Raw genomic sequence first — 21,721 nt, 5'->3', positions numbered from 1 at the left:
CAAAAAGATGGTGGGCTCCAGTATTGTAGCAATAATGCTACAACTCCTGGAGCTTCCTTCTCTAGTTTTATCAACCCGGTAGTTCGTAACAAACTTGGAAGCGACAGTGCTGTATGCACAAGTACTAGCTCTTGTCGCAGCTGTCACTTGGTCAGCTGGCACAAGTCCGCTAGGGCTCAAGCCAACTTCTATATGTGCTCAGAAGAAGCTTTTTAAGTGATGAACGAAAGCTATCTCAAAGGAAAGTAACCTACTTTGCAAAAATAAACTGAAAGCCAACAGAACATGGAAACCCTAGTAAACCCTAATTCTACCTAGCTTAATCCTTCTGGTGCAATGGTGGGAATGCAACTTCTAAAAGTGATGTTATTACTTCTATTGAGATGATATGCATGTGTCTAAACTACTTTCAACTGAAGAGAACATGCTTTTGTATTTTTGCTCAAGTGGTTGGAGTTATTATGACTGTGCTTCTTACTGGGTCTTTGACTGTGCAGGGGTAAATCAAGGGAAGGAAGGCTTGGAAAGGGTCAGGAGGACTCTAAGAGGGTCTAAGGGATCCCTCACATCACCCCAGAGAAGTTCACAATGTTCAGATGCATGGCAACCGTGTTTGCAAGCTTCTACAGGATGTCTGCAGGGGATTCTACAGGAAGTTCAGGATTTCTACAGGAAGTCCCGTAATTTCTACAGGATGTTCTGCAGTCGGAATCTTGGGTGATGGATGAGCGAATGAGCTGTGTGGGAGGATAGGGAGGTAGGAGAGGAGCATGTGATGGCTTATGGACAGAGTGATGGGATGGAGAAGATGTGTGCAAAGCTGGTTGGTCTAGAGGAGGGTAGTAGTAATGGAAGGTCAAAAAGATTGAGCAACGTGGACAGTAGAAGGGTTGGAAGGCAAATGAGCTGAACAGAGGATGAGTAGGTGGCTTAGGCACGACTTAGAAGGATAAGAACACGATGAAGTGGTGCTGCGCAGTGTAAATGAAACAAATCACCCTTATCTTGCATGTAAACGAAAGTTCATCAACCTATTCTAACTGTTTTATTAGGAGCCAAAGAACAGCAATGTAAGTTAAAGGAAAAATCGTACATGGTGTTGAAACAAAGAGTCATTGCTCAAGATATAATCGTATGGGCACTTCTTCAACTGAAAACATTACATCAATACTTGCATGAATATGTAAAACAGTGTTTTTGGCAGTTGGCACGGTCTACACTTCCGGTCCCCAAACAGAGGTGAAAGTGAGCATGCATTCAACCTTTTTTTGGAACTCAATGTAACTTCAATCTCTCTACGCTAATTCTGAACTACTGAAACAACTGCATTCATGAAACTAACCTACATAACCAAACTGAAACAGTCAACTCAGCAAACTGTGTTTTCCAAGTGCATGTAAAGGAAAGAAATGCAATGCTAAAAGAAAGACAAGTAACAATACAAAAGAAGGAAGCCTTAGGCTCTCAGGTTGGGCCCAACCCTGAGAGCTTAAGCTCCTTTAAGAACTCAGAGCTGCCTCAAATCTGCCTGCTTATTCATTAAAAGATAATAGTCAAAAGTTTGATGACATGCCAAAAATGGCTTACAAAAAGCAATACAGAGCTATAGCTCGTAGTTCAAAATATGCAACAGAGGTTCAAAAGTTCAAAAAGCTCCCATCGAAGGCTACAGCCTCAATATTTATACATTATGAGGGCCAAGCTGGCCTCCTAAATTAGTGGAGCTTGGCTAGCCAAACTAAAAGAAAACTGTTGTTCCTTCAATACTTTGTTTGGCTGCCTTCTAGCTCGGTGGTGACAGCTGTTGGAGCTCGGAGTTGTGGGTGGAGAGCACGAGGAAGGCCATTCAATGCCATGGGCAGCCTTCCTACAAAACCCCAATGCCACCTTGGCTGTCTCTTAGCCTTCATTTGCGTGGTTTGCTCCATTAATTGTCAAAAAACCTGAAATAAACGTGTGTCAGCTACCTAGGAATAGTGTCTGCCCTTCATTCGTGCAAATAACATAAATATACTAAAGAATGATGCAAAAGCTATGAAAAATGAAGGGTTAAGCAAAGGTAGTGAGGCCAAATGAGCCCAAAATGTTACCAAATTTGGGGCTCATCAACCAGTAGATCAAATCATCACAAAATCTTTAGACATATGACCCAAACATTAAAGAAGACCCACCAATTGAGATAGAAGATGAGACTTCCTTGACCAAGACTCTTTTTCCATTAACCATTAAACAAGATAAAAACAACATCAAGACCAGAAGACCTCACAACCCAAGAGTGCGCAACTAGACAACGAATTCAACAACCAACACTCATCTTGCCATGAAAATGACCCAACATTTCAGGACCCCCATAATTCACTTCAAATAGGACTCACAAACCCCAACTTAAGCCTTAAACCCCCCAAAAAAAAACAAAACCCAATTCCAAATTAATAGATTGCTCCAAATAGAATCCTTAGACCAGAGATGAAAATACATACACAAAGATTTGTTCCCTAGAAACACATACTTAGACCCAATGAAACACCTAAATAAGGAAATCAAGAATTTTAGATAAATAACGTGGGATTTCACGCTACACTTGAGACTAGAAGCCCCCAATAACTCTTCTAGAAAGTAATCTCTTAACATCCATGAGAAAGACTAGGAATCCAGGGAACCCCAAGCATTCAAATTTCATTTACACTAGCCAATATGACCTCCTTTCCAACCTTCGAAACACACTACAACCCACAACACCAAGATTCTCACACACTCAAAATGAATGGAGGAGCTACACTAGGAGGCCAAGGACTTTACCTTGGTTCCTCTCCACTCACCACATAATGTCTCACCGCCCATCAAAGACCTTAAATAAAACCACCACCAACTGTGATACTACATGCACATTCATGCTGGCTGCACCCTCCCTCTTTAAATGCGTAGTGTGTACTCGGGGTGGTGGGCATAGCATCCTAGGCCCCCGCTCCATCTGCATTTACACTCCCATCGGGGAGTATATAAAATTTTAAAAATAATGATAAAATTGAAATCAATTTAGGATATCTTCACTATAATAACAATGAATACATTGAAATTTCCATGTAACCATCTCCCTCCCTTTCTCATCACATTTGAGGAGGGGTATGCATTTTGTCTTTGCTCATTGACTTGATCCTTTAGGGTTATGAATTTTTTTCCATTTGAACTATCTGTCATTGTGTGGACCAAATACCATGTATGGTTCCATTTTCATGTTTTCATTTGGCCCTTTTGAAAGTTTAAATAAACATGAAATTAAAATATTAGTCATATGATACAAATAAATACATAAGATTATGACCCATGGTTTCATATCTGAAGATGTCTCTTCAACTTCTCATGACTCTTTATGTTCAGTTGCGGCTTTTCAATTTCCACGCAAGTTATTACAATTTACATAATCCCCTATGGATTATGTTTCCAACATTCACGCCCACCCTAGCCTTGTATTAATCCAAAGGGTGTATTTGAGTCCAAGAAGAGAGCTAAAATATGAAGGTAAATAACAACCAATGGCTAGATGTGATCTATAAATCTAGTGGTTCAAGGAAGATAACAAATCAAACAGGGTAGAAAAAATTGCAATATTCTACTAGTGGTTGTTTAAGGAAGATCACAAATAAAAAAGGTAATAGAAGCCAAAGTCTTCTATCAATAGTAGTTTAAGGCTAGTCACCAACTGTAGAACTTGGCTTGATTCAATTCCTAGAGTAATTCCTAACCTGGCTAGAAGTTGATGTATTCTACTAAATGGAAGTGCTTTTTGATAATGGTTTAAAGATAACCACAAACTATTGAAATGGTGGTTTGAAGATGACCATAAGTTATATAGAAGAAGCAGTAAGTATTCTCCTAAGTGGTGGTTTAAGGAGGACCACAAACCAACATGTGGTTTTGGGATGACCACAAACCAAATTGTGTTCATGGAACATGAATTTGTCTCTAGCTACATCTTATACTCTGATTCTGGTTGACTCTAGCTCTAAGCTTTAACTACTAGCTTTGGTTCTGACTATGGCTCAAGCTCACTTAATATGACTTTGAAACTAGTAGCTGACTATAAATTTCGACCTTATCGGATACAAGGTGTGAGTAAGTGCAAAAGAAAAGTATGTGATTTGTAGCTTGAAGAGGAAGTTCTTATACTTTTTAAGGTTAAACACATCGTATGAAACATGTCACTAATTTTTATATTTCTTTGAGAAATCTATATAGCTAATCTAGTATTTATGCATGGAAAGTTTCCATTCTTAGAAGACAATGTGACGTGATGCAATCCAAGGTCTTGTAGCAGCCAAACATGAATTACAAAACCATAATTTTTGTTACAAAGTGCACAACCCCAACCATTTGGTTTTTGATACTATATTAAATTAATTCAAATTACTAAATCACAAAGCATAATAGAAAGTGTTTTAAGCCTGCACATGAGAAATCAAAATAGACTTCAGTGACTCATCCTTAATGACTCCTAATAACCGTTGTTGTATGCAAACTCTACCAAATGGAGATACTCTTCCCACTTTCGCTACTGATGCATCACATACATCCTCAACATGTCCTATAATATCTTGTTGACCCTCTCTGTCTATCGATCTGTCCGCAGATGATAAGTTGTGCTGAAGGTCAACTCTATGCCCAAATCTGCAAATAACTCCTTCCAAAACTTGGAAGTAAATTTCACATCCCTATCTAACACAATATTCTTAGGAACACCATTCAACCTAACCACATCTCTGATGAATACCTATGCCACATCACTAGCTGAGAAAGTAGACTTCACTGGAATGAAGTGTGCAACCTTTGTTAACCTGTCCATAATGACCATGATGGAATCATGCTGCTTCACTATCTTCGCAACCTTGTGATGAAATCCATGGAAATAACCTCCCATTTTCACTCTAGAATCGCGATCCACTGTAGCACTCCACATGGATGTTTACACTCTTCTTTCACTTGCTGACAGCCAAAACACCTCGCTACAAACTCTGCTACATCCCTCTTCAAATTCGGGCAATAGTAATATCTCTTCATTGTTGTAAGTGTCTTCTGATAACCTGGGTGACCTGAATATGGTTTAGCATGAAACTCCCTCAAGATCACCTTCTTGAGCTCACTGTTATCTAGTACATATATCTTGTCTCGAAACCTGACCAATCCATCCTTTGTAAGACAATACTCCATGCCACGTGCACATGCACCTATACTTATACTACCACCTGTACCTGTACCACTACATGTACATGTACCTGCATTGCCACCTGTACATGTAGCAATATATGTACCTGTAACTGCAACCTGTGCACAATCTCCATATACCTGACATCCTACTGCCCTGCCTGCAAGGTCCTATCCTGTAAGTTTGGCCCATAGGAGCTCATAGCTTCCAAGTGATGTACCTTTACGCGTTTACTGAGAGCATTTGCCACCCTATTCTCTTTAGCTTTAAAGTACTTGATCTCGAAATCAAACTCGCTGATCATGGCCAACTGTCTAGCCTGCCTGACATTCATATTTGGTTGGTCAAACAAATACCTCACCCCAATATGATCACTCATCAGTACAAATCCCCTGCCATGAAGATAGTGTCTCCACATCTTCAATGCATGTCTAATCACTGCTAACTCAATATCATGTGTTGGGTAGTTCTACTCGTGCTTGTTTATTTCCCAAGACTCATAACATACCACTTGTCCATCCTACATCAGAACTCAACCAAGCCCTCTCTCACAAGCATTTATGCATACCACAAACTCTTTGTCCTGATCTGCAATCTGTAGCACTGGTGCATGTGTCAAAAACTACTTAAGCTACTTGAAGCTAGCCTCACACTCCTCTATCCATTTGAACTTCTTACCTTTCCTCTGCAATGATGTAATGGGATAAGAAATCTATGAGAAGTTCCTGATGAACCTCCGGTAATAGCTTGCCAGACCCATGAAGGACCTCACCTCGTCCACCCTCTTAGGAGCTAACCACTCCACTATGGCCCTTATCTTCTCTAGATCTACTGCAATGCCCTCCTTGGAGACAACATGTCCCAAGTAGTGTACCTTGGTCTGAAAGAAATTACACTTGCTGAGCTTAGCATACAATTGATGCTATCTCAAAAACCTCAACACTACTACTAAATTCTCGGCATTCTCTTCCTCGTTTTTAGAATATACCAGTATATCATTAATGAACACAATAACAAACTTATCCAAATATGGACGCAACACACTATTCAGCAAACACATGAATGTAGTTGGAGAATTAGTTAAGCCAAATGGAACAATAACAAAATCATAATTCCCATACCTAGTCCTGAATGAAGTCTTGTAAATGTCCTCCTCTTTGATACGTACCTAATGGTATCCATATCTCAAGTCAATCTTTGAGAACATTGTTGCTCCCTTCAGCTGATTGAACAAGTCATCAATCCTCAACAAAGGGTACCTGTTCTTAATAGTCACTATGTTCGATTTCCTATAGTCAATGCATAATCTGAAATTACCTTCTTTCTTCCTTACAAATAATACCAGTGCGCCCCAAGGTGATACACCTAATGTATCCCTTTTCCAACATTTCCTTCAACTATAGATTTAACACAACTAACGCAGTTGTGCTATTCCTATAAGTTTCTTTCGATGCTGGAGCTTCCCCTTGCACTAACTCAACAGAAAATTCTACCTCCCTATGAGGTGGAAACTCTGCAATGTCCTCAGGAAACACATCCTTGAACTGTTGTAAAACTGGGTACCTGTTCAATACATCTACATCCTCAACCTCCTTACCCTTATCACTAGAAATGTGTACTACAAATATCTTGAACCCTTTCCCGTGGTTGCGCTTTTCTTGCATAGCTATCGCCATCCTAATTGATGTGTCTTTCTTCTTACCCTGTAAAACTCTTGGTTCCCCATTGTCATCAACAAAATCAATAGTTTTTTCATAACAGTCTACCTTGGTTCTATGAAGATACAACTAATCCATGCCCAACGACATATTGTATGAACCCAATGGTAATACATTCAAATGTGTTGTGATAGGCATACCATTTAAGTCAAATGCACAATATCTTACCCAATTATGAACTCACTTCTTTATACATGTAGCCAAAGCTATATAAAATTGGCACACAACCTAGTTTTTTTATGCCAAGACAAAACATATTAAAACCATCATAATTTCTGTGAATAAAGGATACACTCAAATGAAATTGAATTGATATAATGTAATACAAATGATAATGTGGTAGTGTTGACATGGCGAATTTTCGCTATACCAACAAGGGGAACTAGCTCGATCACAGACCCCAATTAGATCTGCTTTCGTTTGGAGTGGCTAATTCCAACAGGTTTTAAAGGACCCCGTGAACTGTTATAGGTGTTGAGAGATTGCTTCCTGGAGGAAGACTTCAATTAAATCAACAAAAGGAAACAGCTAACCTATATGTATCAAATCCTATCTATGCTACTTAAGCTAGTCCTAACTATCCTAATCTATCGTGCAGGAGCATAACAAAAAGAGGTTAAACATCATATATAAATTCCAACTCCAAATGAATCAATTACTGGTTCACATAAGAACAAGGCTGCATTAAATCAAATTGCAATCCAATTACTCATACAGGAATATAGATTCCTTTTCATACAAATAAATATTGCAACTGATGTCTAACATAGTTTCAAATCAAGGACTGCTCATGAGTTAACTATGATGAAGAATTACATTCAAACAACCAAGGTTAATCACAAGCTATATCGTTATCAATATGCACAAAAACAAAACACGTGTATTTATGCCAGCAACAACACCCTGTTTCAAAACACATAAAAGCAAAGGAAAATAAATCAGAAACCAAAGGCTCCTCATTCAACCAAACAGTCTTCTTTATTCATAATAAATCAAAGTTGTTCTCCTCAAACAAAAAGCCTTTTCCTCATCTACGAAGGTAATATTTATGCCTCTGGAGATGACCTTCCGTCTTTCCTTTCACCTTTCCCCTTCCACTTGGTGTTTTCAGTATACAAATCAAAATATACAGAGATAGAACTATCAGTGTAACTGCTGACACGCAAAAGACATATCTTCTGGAGCGCTTCATTTCCTGGGGAAATGGACAGATGTTAATTAAAGGGGGTGACTATGTTTCATCTCCCCATGATGAAACCTGGGACAACTTTGCCTTTAGAATACACAGGCTATGCGTGGAACCCTAACTAAGAACGCCCAAGGCCGGAGCTTTAAACAGAACATACCTGCATACTTGAACTCTTCAAATCTGCTCAAGTGTCTTTTAATCCTCGCCTACAGAGACGATTAGCATTAGCTTTATGATTATGAACATATGATAGAAATGCCCAAGAACAACTCTTGTCATCATTGAAACTTTAAAAATGATAAGGCGTAATGAAATCAAAAGGAGCGAGTGCGAAAGAATTGGCCTCTGGCTCAGCCAAAGTTGTGCTGCGACCGAGCCACAATTGCACATCTCAACGAGAAATCATATGCAAAATCACCCCTATCGGATATCCTTTGAAAACCCGGACCACGACATTTCATCGAATGCACAAGAAAACACAGGAAAACCACGACCGTACCCTAAGGCGGACTTCAAAAATTATGTACCAGATCTATAACCATCGTCAGGTCTGCCATATGGTATCGCACCTTATGCATGAGCACTAGACTTCGCCATTAGCGATTTGCAATGGGGCGGGGGTGGACCCGATAATATATATATTATGTTTAATAGGATCAGCGGGTTCTCCATATCACATATCGCAATATGCACAGGCCTAGGGCTCTGCCGATTGCGATATGTGATTAGGCCGGACTCGATATATATATATGTTATATTTAATAACACGGCGGGTCTGCCATATCACATTGTATTTTGTTGGGTTGTGTTATATTCTTTCCACGACTAGCCCACGTAGTTAACTGGGGGGTTAGAAGGGGGGAGGAGCCCCCCCTTCGTTGCACCGATTGTGTAGCAGGGGGAGTCACAGGGGGTTTGACGGGTGCAGGTAACCCCATTATATCTGGTCCGGGTTAGCGCCCCAGAAAATTTTGGTTTTGGACCCTGTGTTAGGTTGGGCAGACCTACTTATGGTTGTGTGGATGATTTTCGCACATGTTTTTTGGATGCGATGGTTTTCGGTCCATGGTATTGGATGCTTCGGCATGTATAAATATGTATTGTAACATTCAAAGGAACATAATGAAAAATCACACTGGTAGTCCTGGTTTTGGGATCCAGGGGAAAATCTCTATGTATATGTGTTTTATGTGTTATGCTCTCGCATTGTTTATTTTCTGTGTTTTAGAATTCGTATGCAGGTAATTTTTGTACAGGGTTAAAACCTACATTTGGTATCAGAGTTGTTTTGGCTTCAAGGGGACGCCTTTGTTGCTGAGGGGTTTCGCTCGGGCCTGTGGTAGACCCTGTTCAGTGGGAGATCTGCGAGATCGATTCTAGTGGTGAAAGAAGATGGCGAGTAGTGGAAAGATAGAGATCGAGAAATTTAATGGTCAGAGTTTTGAGTTGTGGAAACTCAAGATGGAGGATCTAATGGTGGATAAAGATCAGTGGATTGTGGTAGATCCGGGTACTAAACCAACAAGAGTGTCTGATGAAGAATGGAATAAGTTGGATCGGAAGGTAAAGAGCACAATACAATTGTGTGTCTCAGATTCAGTATTTTTGAATGTATCAGGGGAAGCTACGGCGAAGGCTTTGTGGGTCAAGTTAGGGACTTTGTACCAATCTAAGTCTCTAGTGAATAAACTCTTCCTACGGAAAAATTTGTATAGCCTGAGGATGAAAGATGGAAACTTGGTGACAGAGCATCTAAATGCGTTTAATACTGTGGTAAGCCAGCTATCGTCCGTTGATATTAAAATTTCAGATGAAGATAAGTGCATTAGTTTGTTGTGTTCTCTACCAGATTCGTGGGATAGTCTGGTTATTGCAATAGGTAGCAATGCAACTGCCTTGCAGTTTGATGAAATAGTCTCATCCTTGCTGACGGAGGAAATGAGACGGAAAAATATGGAGATCCAGAATGGTGATGCCTTGTTTGTATGAGGATGGTCCCAGAACAGAAACAAAAATAAGTCATCAAGTGGAAGGTCTAAATCTAGAGGGGGATCTAAATCTCCAGGAAAACTTGTAAAGATGGTGTGCTGGATATGCAGAAAGGAAGGGCACTACAAAAGGGACTGTAAATATAAAGCTATTGATAGAGGAAAGGGATCTGATGATGCTCCTGCTGCAGAGGTGAAAACCACCTCAGATGAATGTGGGGATGTGTACTTGGCTTCTTCAAGTACACATGTAGATCATGAGGCATGGTTGATTGACTCAGGTGCATCTTTTCACTTCACTCCCCATAGAGAGTGGTTCTGCGAGTATGAGAAATATGATGGCGGTGATGTCTTCTTGGGGGATGACAGGAAAGCTAGAATCATTGGTCATGGAAAAGCAAAGTTGAAGTTGCAAGGTGGAAGGGTTAGAACACTTCTGGGTGTTCTGCATATTCCTGCATTAGCCAGAAATCTGATTTCTATAAGCAAGCTAAATGATGCAGGTGTAAAAACAATGTTCGAGAAGGATACCTGCAAGATGGTTCAGGGGGCACTGGTATTGATGCGGGGAGTTCGAATTGGAACTATGTACAAGATGCAAGGTAGCACTGTTGTTGATGGGTGCAACAATTCTATGGTTCCTGAAAGTGGAGCAGAAAATCTAGTGGTATTTGGAGAGAAGACCATGTTGTGGCATCAAAGGCTTGGACATATTGGAGAGAAGGCCCTTCGAATACTTCATGGTAAAGGTATGGTAGAAGGTATGAGTAATAGCTCTCTAGATTTTGATTTCTATGAAAATTGTGTATATGGGAAGCAGAATTGGGCAAGTTTCCCCTCTGGTAGTAAGAGGGCGAAACAGATATTAGAGCTTGTGCACAGTGATGTGTTTGGACCTGTGAAGGTTCCATCATGGGGTAATTCTGTGTACTATGTATCATTTATAGATGACTTCTCAAAGAATACATGGATACATTTCCTTAAGAAGAAATCTGAAGTCTTTGACAAGTTTAAAGGATTTAAGGCTTTGGTGGAAAACTAGACAGAGAAGAAGATAAAGGTGTTGAGGAAAGATAACGGTGGGGAGTTTTGCGGTAAGGAATTTGAAGAATTCTGTAAGAAGTGTGGTATAGCACGGCAGAAGACTACTCCATATACACCTCAGCAAAATGGAGTTGCAGAAAGAATGAACAAGACATTGATGGAAATGGCAAGAAGCATGCTAAGTGGTGCTGGGTTAGCACAAGAATTCTAGGCAGAGGCGGTGGAGACATCATGTTACCTGATCAACAGATCACCTTCATCAGCATTGGAGGATAAGACTCCACAAGAGGTATGGACTGGTAAGAAACCATCTCTTTCACATTTGAGGGTATTTGGATGTGATGCATATGTACATGTTCCAAAGGAGAAACAAACCAAGTTGGATAATAAATCTGAAAAGTGCATCTTTATTGGGTATAAGGATGGTTTAAAGGGTTTTAAGCTTTGGAACCCGGTAACAAGGAAGGTTGTGTACAACCGAGATGTGGTGTTCATAGAGGTGAAAGATGTTATTAAACATGAAGTCCAACCAAAGGAACCTAAGAGGATAGAGTTTGAGCTAAAGGAGGAAGAATCAGATTCTACAGCAGAGGAGGAATCAAAAGATGAAGAGCCACAAACTCCGGGTGTGAGAAGATCAGTTCGAGAAAGAAGGCAGCCAGAAAGGTACAGTCCATTTGCTTTCTATTCAAATTTTTCTTTATCTATTACTAAAGATGATCCCAAAATTGTGAAGGAAGCAGTAGATTCAGAGGATGTCAAACTCTGGAAAGAGGCCATGGTTGATGAAAAGGCATCTTTGCACAAAAATGAGGCTTGGGATCTGGTGGAGTTGCCGCCTGGGAGGAAACCAATTGGCAGCAAATGGGTGTTCAAGAAGAAGACAAATGCAAAAGGAAAGGTGGAGGAATACAAAGCTCAGTTGGTAGCAAAAGGTTATTCCCAGGTGCCGAGAATTGATTTTGGTGATATTTTTTCTCCTGTTGTCAAGGTAACTTCAATTAGATTACTTTTATTTGTCGCTGCTGCTTTTGATTTTGTGGTAGAACAGATTGATGTGAAGGCAACATTTCTTCACAAGAATCTGGAAGAGGAAATATACATGAAGCAACCTGAAGGCTTTGCGGTGAAGGGTAAGAAAGAACTGGTATACAAGTTAAAGAAGTCTCTGTATGGGTTAAAACAGTCACCAAGGATGTGGTATCAGAAATTTGATACATCTATACGGGGACGTGGCTTCACCAGAAGCAAAGTAGATCACTGTTTGTATTTTAAATTAATTGGTGACCATGTTATTTATTTGGTCTTGTATGTGGATGATATGTTGCTGGTTGGAAATGACAAAGAAATTATCCAGGATTTGAAGACCCATTTGTCCTCCAAATTCGACATGAAAGATCTTGGTGCTGCAAACTATATTTTGGGCATGGAAATTAAAAGAGATTGGACAAAGAAGAAGCTCTAGTTAAACCAGAGGAAGTATGTCGAGACAATATTGCAAAGGTTTAATATGCAGGATAGTAAATCGGTGAAGGTTCCTATTCCTGTATGTGTAAAGTTATCTACTGAACAGTGTCCCAAGACACAAGAAGAGGAAGAGGACATGTCTCGTGTTCCATATGCAAGTGCAGTCGGTAGCCTGATGTATGCGATGGTCTGTACTAGACCAAACATTGCACATGCAGTGGGAGTATTGAGCAGGTTTATGTCAAAACCAGGGAAGGAGCACTCGATAGCAGTGAAGTGAGTTTTCAGGTATTTGCGTGGCACTAGTGATTATGGTTTGTGCTACCAAGGAAGACCAGGATTGGATAGAGTGTTGGATATTCATGGCTTTGTTGATGCAGACTGGACTGGAGAATTGGATCAAAGAAGATCTACAAGTGGGTATGTGTTTAACCTATTTGGAGGTGCAGTCAATTGAATGAGTAAGAAACAATATGTACTGGCACTATCAACTACAGAGGCAGAATACATGGCAGCCACTCCTGCAAGCAAGGAAGCAGTTTGGTTGCAGAGATTGCGTTCAAATATGGGGTTAGTATAGGGAGCTATAAGGATATACTGTGACAGCCAAAGTGCAATTTTCTTGGCAAATAACCTTGCATATCATTCAAAGACAAAGAACATTGATGTTCAGTATCACATTGTGAGGGATATGATAGAAGACAAGAAGGTGTTGTTGGTAAAGGTGGACACTTTGGAGAATATCGTAGATGCATTGACAAAATCTGTGAGCTCTGAGAAGTTCTCTTGGTGTAGAGAAACAATGGGTGTTGCAGGGCTGGCTAAATGACTAAGCTCCCTGTGGCCCCCTATGGAAAGAAAACAACAAGTGGGAGAATGTTGGGTTGTGTTATATTCTTTCCACGATTAGCCCACGTAGTTAACCAGGGGTTAGAAGGGGGGCAGAGCCCCCCCTTCGTTGCACCGATTGCACCGATTGGATGCTTCAACATGTATAAATATTTAGTGTAACATTGAAAGGAACATAATGAAAAATCAAGCTGGTAGTCCCGGTTTTGGGATCCAGGGGAAAATCTCTGTGTATATGTGTTTTATGTGTTATGCTCTTGCATTATTTATTTTCTGTGATTTAGAAGTCGTATGCAGGTAATTTCTATACAAGGTTAAAACCTACATTTGGCATTAGAGTTGTTTTGGCTTCAAGGGGACGCCTTTGTTATATATGTTATATTTAATAACACGGCGGGTCCACCATATCGCATTGTATTTATATATGATCCCCGGGTTTCGCCGATTGCGATATGCGACGGGCTCCTGACCCGAAATATATAAATTATGGTTTATAATGTCGTCGGGTCCGGTGCCTCATGGTACGCGTTGCGCGCCCATGTTGCATGCGATAAGCGAAAAGGAATGTTATGTGTATTTTGCGAAGTATTCCCATTATAAAGAGTTATGATGGGAATAAAGACACGATGGAAGATTTTGTGGGTTAAGCACACCAACGATTATAATAAGGGTGGGGGTGATTATATGCACAGGCATAAATGTACCATGAATGCTTATGAATATTGAAGAGTCTTGATGAAGGGAATGAATGAAGGGCTAGGCTGGGTCATGAATGAACCATGCAACAGAGGTTTATTCAAGGAGCTTAGCCATTAGGCATTGAAAATTTGACTCAGCAAAGAGTTAAAATCCATAGGATAAAACAGATCATTCGGAAAGATGAAAGATCAAACTTCTAGGGGACCCATTCAAAATTTGCTATCAGAGCATGTTTTAATAGGGTTGTGGTTGTGGCCACAACAAATGGCGAACCGCTCGGCGAACCAGTTATCTCTGTTTCCAAATAACCCTTATATCAATAAAACATCAGGGTGTTAAGATAAACTTGAAATGCAAACTATACAGATGAACAGGCATGGGTTCCACTTCAACATTAATTGTTTCAGGCGGGATAAAGACAAATAGCTACTACTTACTAATAGGGTTTTGACATGCATTCTCCAACGGTAATATTATGGAATTTATTGGCCTTCCTTTCCTTGTTTCCTACTTTCAAAAATCCTTCCGAGGACATCACTGGTCTGTCAATACCTGTTTAGGTGTGTACCTCATCTCTTTATTGCTCATCAAACTTGATGTAGATATGTTTATCTGCACTTTATATGAGAATTTCAGTGCTATATTTTCATATGATTGAATGGGGCACAGTCATGGATCATGCCATATTTTTAAACTGCTTAAGCAAGGTTGGGCTTGCTGTGTCAACCGGTACTTTGAGCCCAACAATAGTCATTACTCTAACCGGCTTCCCAAACAACCTGTCCTTCCAGATTGGCACAAGGACTTGACATTTCATTTTCTTTTAAATAAGTCCTTTCAGTTTCAGGCACAAGGACTAGAGCACAATTGGATTTGCCACATGGTATATGACAGTCAGTTTAGCCCATGAAAAGAGATTTACTTGTAGATAACAGGTATTGGACAATTTAGTATGGTGGATGGGACCGATGGAGAATGACTGCAAACCATATAGGCAAGTATAGGCTAGGTCTGAGTGGGATTTATTCAAAATGCAGTGTTCCTCCATGCCAGTCCAGCTGTAGTTACACATTTTTTGTTTTATAAAGATGCCCCTACATGCTCCAGATATCCAAGTTATCAACAGATCTTACCCAATTCCCAACAGATGCCAATGAGTGGCTTTGGTTTGAATTCCACAACTGATTTTCAAGTTCTCATGGGCTGATTGAAAATTTGTTTGATTTGCAAGGTAACGATGGATTTAGAATCAGCAAACTCATCAACAGGTTAATGAGGAAGGGAAAGGCTGAAGGTGGTGAATGAGGGCAAATCTGAGAAAGGTAAAAACAAGACAGGAGGACTGAATTCAGTTGGCTGAAAAAGGTTGAAATTCAAAACAAAAGGAAACTAAACTTTGCAGAAAAACAAGAATAGTAAACACGGAAATGGAACTAAGCTAACAAAAAAATGAAATGAAATCTAACCTATTTAGGAGGTAACCACCATGTGGTGGCTACTAGAAGTATCTCTTCAGATGTTGGCCATTAACAGGGAGTTTTTTAGTTTCTCCCTGTAAAGTTTTCAACCTGTAAGTTCCTTGACCAATTTTTTCCACAACTTGGAATGGACCCAGCCATAAGTGTTGGAATTTTGTGTGTTTACATTTTGGCTCATTCAACTTATCACATTTCAGGACTAGCTCTCCTATTTGGTAATCTTTATCTCCTGCCAAATGGCGATCAAACCACCTCTTCACAATCATTTGGTGATTTCTAAATTTATTTCTAGCTTTATCTCTCAATTCCTCCAACCACACCAGTTAGTTGATCATTTCTTGAAGCAAGGCTGAAGGGGTTCCTCTTGAAGCTTGGGAGAGATGTAAAGAAGGAAGGGTAATGTTTGGAGGCAAGATGGCCTCCTGTCCATAGAAGAGGAAGTATGGAGAGTTTCCTAAGGCTACTTTTGGGGTGACCCTATCGGCCCAAAGGGAATTTGTTAGAGCGTTGTGCTAGTTCCTTTGGTTTTCAGTGACAAATTTACGGATTATGTGTATGAGGTTCTTGTTTGAGGACTCTGCAACTCCATTTCCCTGGGGGTAATAGTTCTATGCATACCTTATCTGAATTGATTTATCAATAGAAAATTCAGTCAATTTCAGTGATGAAAAGTAAGAAGAATTATCGAATATGAGAGTGTCAAGGATGCCATACCTATTGATGATGAATTTCTCAATAAATGATATTACCTCATCTTCGTTTACCTTCCGAAGTGGGATGGCTTCAGTCCATCTGGTGAAGTAGTTGGTCGCTATGAGTATATACTTATGCTGTTGTGAAGAGCTTGGAGTGATCTCACCTATGACGTCTAGGCCCCATTGCTGGAATGGTCGATAAAGCATAACATGCATGAGGGGAACAATTGGCTTTCTTTCTCGTCCTGCGGCGGTTTTGTTGGAAATACTGAGAGGGGGGGTGAATCAGTATTTATTATTTTTCGTTTTAGTGATTGCAAAAAGCATATATAGATATGTATATGTATATACTGAACACAGAAATCAACAGCTGGAATAAATGCTTTTATTAAAACTCAAGACAATGCAATAAAATAAATACAATATATAGATGGTTACAATCAGTTGCCAAGCTCCAACTTGGACTTCAGTGAGACTCCAACCTCCAGAGCACCAACTCTGTTTTGCCAAGACACCAATCTTGGACTTAGGAGCACCAACTCCCAAGGACTTCAATCCTGTTCAATTCTGAGGCTCCAACCTCTTGGGCTCCAACCCAACTTTGGTATACACTGGTTTGCTGCTGCACTCTTTTCAGCTTCCGCTGCTTCTGCTGCCCCCTTTGCCTCTAGTGCTACCACTATCTCATACTTAGGTTATACCACACACCAACAGCTCCTTCAGTTCTCTGTTTTTGCTGCTTTTATACATTCCATGCCTCTGTCCATTCATTTCCTCTTTCTCGCTGGTTCTTTGGCTTCCTTTCTCCGCAGGCTCTTCGGCTTCCTCAACGCTCGCTTACCCTGTCAGATAACTCCTCTCTTGCTTGCTTCTTCGGCTTCCCGGAATTCATTTCCCTCTATCTATCCAACCGTTCCAATATTCACAGGACACGTACAGGAGGAAGAGAGGTCGCATACACCCAGTTGTCATAGCTTAACGGACAACCACATCCCAATCGCAATCATTATCGCCAGAGTCAGTCTCCTGAACTATCGGGAGCATTATCGTATGCATTTTTGCCTCAGAGGCGCGCGCAGGCCAAATATCAAATTACACAGGAAATATATGAAAAAACAGGCGACAGTGCTAAAGGGCGGACTTCAAGGATCATAGCACCCGTATCTATAATGTATCGGGTCCGCAGCATTCATCGCAATCGGCGATCGCAAAGGGCCGATGGCCAATGGGCCAATCCACTTGTGGATGCGATATTGCATTGAACCCTGTTTTATATGCCCGTCGGGTTCGTTCCTTTCATCGCTATCGGCGATCACAACATAATTGTAGTCACCAATGGCCGATGGCCGATGCGATGGACCGGATGCGATATATTATTCAATCAAACTTTGATATGCCATCGGGTCCGCGTATATTGTCGCAATCGGAGGCAGGGCCTTTACCACTCCCGATACCCGCTCCGAAATACCGGATGCGATATATTATTCAATCAAACTTTGATATGCCATCGGGTCCGCGTATATTGTCGCAATCGGAGGTAGGGCCTTTACCACTCCCGATACCTGCTCCGAAATGCCGGATGCGATATATTATAGACTGGTTTTAATAAGTCCATTGGGTCCATGCCTCTATCGCAATCGGTAGATTATAGCGTCATCCCTTATGTCTTGCGATCACTGCGGATGTGATATGATATTAAGCCACAGTCTATATTCCCGTCGGGTCCGCAGCCTTATCGTAATCGGCGATCGGGAGAGTGTCATGCCTTTGTGTATTGTTGCGATGGGCGGATGCGATATAGCATTCAACCATAACATAATTCTACATCGGGTCCACATTATTATTGCAATCAGAGGTTTTAGTGGTGGCACATAGCTGAACCGCCGATTAGCGATGTCGCCAATATACATATATATGCCTTTATATATAAACTTCTCCGCCGATAGTGTGTTTGTAATATGTGCTCGCTGATAGTTGTGAATGCATATATATATGGTTTTTAACCACCGATAATGTTAAAGCATGCATACATGGGTTTTACAAGCCCGATAACATATCTATATGAGTTCTGCTCCCGATGGCTCCCGATAGGCTGTTATGTGCATGTTTATATGATTTCTGGCCGCCGATAGTGTTATCTGTGGCATATATGGCTCTGTTTGCTGCATTTGCTCCTCTGATGGCTCCTCTTGCTCCGATATGTTCCGATAGCTCCTCTTCTTTGGCATATATATGGCATATATATATGTGGCTCCTCCGATATGTTCCGATAGCTCCTCTTCTTTGGCATATATATGGCATATATATATGTGGCTCCTCCTATAGCTCCTCTTTGCTCCAATGTGGCTCCTCTGGCTTGGTCTGCTCCTCTTGGCTCCATTTGCTCCTCTTGGCTCCGATATGCTCTGTCTCTTCCTCTTGAATATTGCCATATTGACATCAATGACAATCTGTGTCCAACAATCTCCCCCTTTGTTATTGATGGCAATATTCTTCTGCTCTCTCCCCCTTTGACATAATGGCAAAGGAATGCATACGAACTCCCCCTGTCAAACTGCTCCCCCTGTCCTGCTGCATCTTTATGAATGAACTTTAGTGATGATAAAGAAATAACCCCCATCTTTTGACGCAGATGTTCAAATGCTTCTCGAGGAAGAGGTTTTGTGAAAATATCAGCTATCTACTCCTTAGTACTGATATATTCTAGGACAATATTTTGTTCAGCTACTTGCTCACGGAGGAAATGATACTTGATCGATATGTGTTTGGTTCTTGAGTGCATCACTGGATTTTTGCTGAGACTGATAGCACTTGTGTTGTCACAATAAACGGTAATTGGTTGATCTGTACATATGTCGAGATCTTTTAGAGCTTCCTTCATCCATAGTATCTGAGAACAACAGCCTTCTGCAACAATATACTCGGCTTCGGCTGTGGATAATGATATGGATGACTGTTTTTTGCTGAGCCAGGATACTAAACAGTCTCCTAGGAAGAATGCATTTCCACTAGTACTTTTCCGATCATCTATACTTCCAGCCCAATCAGCATCGGTGTATGCAGTTACCATCAGTGTTGAGTCCTTTGGGTACCAAAGACCAAAATCAGAAGTTCCCTTCAAGTATCTGAGAATTATTTTTACAGCTAATAAATGAGATTGTTTGGGAGCAGATTGAAATCTTCCCACCATTCCTACTACTTGCATTATGTCTGGTCATGTAGCTGTTAAGTATAGGAGGGCTCCAATCATTGACCTGTAATGAGTTGCATCTACTAGAGGGGAGTCATCATCTTTTCTCAATTTGCAGTTTGTGGTCATAGGTGTACTCACGGGTGCACAGTCCTCCATTCCATATTTTTTGAGCATGTCTTTTAGATATTTGGCTTGAGATACACACAATCCTGCTCTGGTTTGAGATACTTGAAGTCCAAGGAAGTGGGATAGCTCTCCTATCATTGACATCTCAAACTCTTTTGCCATGCTTTGAGAAAATTCATGGCTCATTTCATCATTATTACTAGCAAAAATCAAATCATCGACATAAACAAGAGCAACTAGTAACTTACCTTGATCTGTCTTTATGTATAGATTGCTTCCAGCCACTCCCTTTTTGAAGCCTTGTTGTTGGAGATAGTTATCCAGTCTTGCATACCAAGCTCTAGGAGCTTGTTTCAATCCATACAAAGCCTTTTTCAACTTACAGACTAGGTCCTTTCCTGCTGTCAGATCAAAACCTTCTGGTTGCTCCATGTAGACTTCCTCTTTGAGTTCCCCATTTAGGAATGCTGATTTCACGTCCATTTGATAGATTTTGAATCCTTTTGAGCAAGAAAATGCTAAGAACATCCTGATAGCTTCCATACGGGCCACTGGTGCAAATGTCTCTTCAAAGTCAACTCCTTCAATTTGTGAATAGCCTTTGCAGACAAGTCTTGCCTTGTTTCTGATAACCTGTCCTTCCTCATTCATTTTATTTTTGAACACCCATTTGGTTCCTATTATGTTTTTGTCCTTTGGACGAGGTACCAGCTCCCATGTCTTGTTCTTCTCAATTTGGGACATTTCTTCTTCCATTGCTTTTACCCAATGAGGATCCTTACTTGCTTCTGCAAATGTTTCTGGTTCTATCATAGATAGGAGGGCAATGACTTTTCTCTTGGGTGTGATTGATATCCTTCTTCGGGTCTGCACACCTTCATCTTTATCACCAATGATCTGCTCTTCTGGATGATGTTTTTGGACATATTTCAACTTTGAAGGGGTATTAGGTGGTTCTCTTTCCTCTTCTTCTTCTTCTTCTTCTTTCTCATCTATTTCTTCTTTTGTAGGTTCTTCTTCTTCAATGAGAAAGTCATCTTCATGTTCTTCAATTTCCTTTTCTGGAAGATCTTCATCAACCTTTACATCAATGCTTTCCACTATTTTCTTCAGTCGATAATTGTAGCACTTGTAAGCCTTGCTCCGTGTAGAGTATCCAAGAAATATCCCTTCATCAACCCGAGAATCAAACTTTCCGGGTGAGCCATCATTTATTTTTATGAAGCACTTGCTTCCAAAGATCTTGAAGTACTTCACTGAAGCAGGTCTTCCTTTCCATAGCTCATAAGGAGTTTTATCACAATTTGGTCTCAATTGAGTCCGATTCAGTGTATAGACAGCTGTCCCTACTGCTTCTCTCCAGAATCTAGGCTGTAAGTCTGCTGCTAATAGCATGGTTCTTGCCATCTCTTGGACTGTTCGGTTTCGTCTTTCAACTACCCCATTTTGCTGAGGTGTTCTGGCAGCCGAGAATTCCCTTTTAATTCCATGAATATTACAGAACTTACTGAACTCGTTTGATGTGAATTCTCCTCCTCTGTCTGTTCTGAGGCACTTAATTTTTGAATCTTTTTCATTTTCTACAAGGGCTTTGAAATTCTTAAAACACTCAAAAGTTTCAGATTTATACTTTATGAAATATATCCACATCATTCTAGTATAATCATCAACAAATAACACAAAGTACCTTTCTCCTTGGAGTGCTTGATTTCTAGTTGGCCCACATACATCAGCATGGATGATCTCCAAGGGCTTCGATGTACAATGTTCCTTTGTCTTGTGGCTGGTTCTGGTCTGCTTTCCATGTTGACATGGACCACACACTGCTTGATTTGGTTTGAACAGCCTTGGGATGTCTTGTACAGCTTTGATCTTGCTGATATTGATCAGATTTTCGAAGCTTGTATGTCCAAGTCGCTTGTGCCACAGCCAACTCTCATCTGTCTTACTCAAGTAGCATTTATTTTCCTGAATCTTGTTCAGAATGTAAATATTGTCTGGTGTTCTCACCCCTTTTGCCACAAGTTTCCCTGAGGCAGAGTTCCTTATTTCATAGTCTTTGGTGCTGAAAACAA

Source organism: Pinus tabuliformis, chromosome 2_1 (assembly GCF_031772625.1).
Source record: "Pinus tabuliformis cultivar Carrire ecotype Pingquan chromosome 2_1, CPIR1, whole genome shotgun sequence".
In the NCBI taxonomy this organism is placed as follows: Eukaryota; Viridiplantae; Streptophyta; class Pinopsida; order Pinales; family Pinaceae; genus Pinus; species Pinus tabuliformis.
This window is presented reverse-complemented; position numbering follows the sequence as displayed.